The sequence below is a fragment of the Crassostrea angulata genome, chromosome 2 (assembly GCF_025612915.1).
Source record: "Crassostrea angulata isolate pt1a10 chromosome 2, ASM2561291v2, whole genome shotgun sequence".
Lineage (NCBI taxonomy): Eukaryota > Metazoa > Mollusca > Bivalvia > Ostreida > Ostreidae > Magallana > Magallana angulata.
This window is the reverse complement of record NC_069112.1, coordinates 11787971-11790134: the sequence shown is the minus strand read 5'-3', so window position 1 is coordinate 11790134 and position 2164 is coordinate 11787971. Positions and strand designations below refer to the sequence as shown.

General features: G+C 31.7%; 1 pseudogene; it reads left to right on the top strand.

Annotated features, from left to right (window-relative positions):
- Positions 1 to 747: 747 nt before the first annotated feature.
- On the top strand, positions 748 to 1552 carry LOC128173893 (uncharacterized; annotated as a pseudogene).
- The last annotated feature ends 612 nt before the right edge of the window (positions 1553 to 2164 follow it).

Genomic DNA, 2164 nt, shown 5'->3' with positions numbered 1-2164 from the left:
TATTACAAACACTGTCAATTCATTGCATATTCAAATATTCACATATTTTTTTTGTATGTATGATCTTTTATCTGATTGTGACACAATATAAAGAGTGAAATCAATATAATCGTTAACAACCAGTTGCATATCTTTTTTTTTTCATTTAACTATCTTTTCTATAATAAAATCTTTCATGAGTTTCAAAAAACTAATTTTAAAAACTATATAGCAAGTGTGTTAAGCATTGCTTAATTGTGCACTGTAAATTAAACATGATGTGCTTAAAATATTCATGTAGCAACTTTCATATAAATACATATTTAAATCTTAATTTTATTAATAATTACTAAATACAGAACAGTGTTGTTTTTTTCAGATACAGGAAAATATCAAAGTTTTAAATCTAAAGTTAATAGACTGTTTTTAATCAAAAGTAAAGTAAATAACTAAAACTGTCATTCTAATAATATAGCAACAGTTGAGGGAATGGCATACTGTCAAATTGGAACAAACACATGGTATATTGAATTTGATTTTGTTGATATTCCTAATAACAACATGGTAACACAAATTGAAGTTTGAGAGAAAAGGAAAGAGACCGTGAGATTTCAATAAAAATGCCTTTGTCTTTTTGGAACATTAGAGTAATACTATTCTAATCATTAATCAATATTTGTATCAATGATATGATGTTCAGAAATGCCTCTGATAAGTTTTCAGCATTGGATTAGTAAAAATTCATCTTGCTGTGCTTCCATATACAAAATGTAATCCAGCAAACAATATATTTATTCGACCAATTTTATCTTCTGTACATTAATATAAAGTCAATTAATTAACATTATATTATTATATCACTGTTTTTAAGGCTACAACCATTTCTCTACCAGACGTAATAGCACAAACGGGGTCGAGTCCAATACACTTAAAGTGTGAAATCAAAAGTGATTGATACTGATTCAGAACATTAATGAAAAAAAATTAGTCACGCATTTTGAAAAACTGTGTCGTTGCTGATTTGGGAACAACAGATTTGTGTGTTGATTACGACCTGACAAAATTTCTAAGAATCAGGGAGGGTAGTTCAGTAACCTAAAGGAGTGTTATAAAGAAGCCAGATGGGTTTGCTGTCATTAGCAACACCAAGGTTTTCCCCGTATGCGGAAGCTATTATATCAGGGCACATTGTAAACTAAGCTCGTAATCTGTTGCACCTCTTCCACGACAAGGAAGGTGAGCGAGGCTTTGAACTCGCCACCGAAAGAATGTGTATCAATAATGGGGACAATCAACCAGGTAAGGCTCTTAACTTCACAAAGTTTACTTGATTTGTAATTAAATGAAATTAAATGAAATTGATTTATGTTTAATATGATGCCTTTTAAATTCATGTCGCCTATAAAAATTGTATTTCCGTCATATAATGAATACTATTATATTTTAGGAATGGTCAACAAGAGAGGTGTTCGTGTGAACCTAAAGATCATATAATTATAGAGAAGACGCAACCACCAAATGTAAAGTTGCATTGTGTCCTTCAGAACAACATCGAAAACCAAAATTTCTGTAAGTATTTATACTTAACACTATTTAAACTGCTAAGAGTGCCAAACTTTTTTAATGAAATGAGTTGTTCACTAGTATGAAAGTGTAACAAAGATGTCATAAATTGACAGTTTATTATTTCTAATTCCTGATAATGAATGCATGCCATATTTTGTTTTTAGAAGAAGGATTGGACCTCAGAAGCGAAAATGAAATAAGCTGTGTCTGTCTGCGTGGATGGAGATAGTACGACATTCCTTTTGGAAGATGACACAATACTCACCATTCCACTGGAAATGCACTTCCAAATTTAATGTTGAAAAGAATGAAATTGAAGCTCGTGTGATCAGTCGTTGTAACCCAATGCTTCCTATCGGACGCACCTCAATGAGGACCTTCCTTTTTGAAGATAACACAATACTCACCATTCCACCGGAATTAGTCGACCTTGCACTTCCAAATGTTAAATGACAAAATTAAAAGTCATGTGACAAGTCAGTGTAATCGTGTGCACAGCCAGTGAAAGTTAAAGTATGTGCTGTTTGCAGTATTCAAAAGTACCAAGTAGACAGTGGAGAAAAAAAAGAATATGTAACAATTGATGCAACGGATGCGATAAATGGCACTGTGTATGATA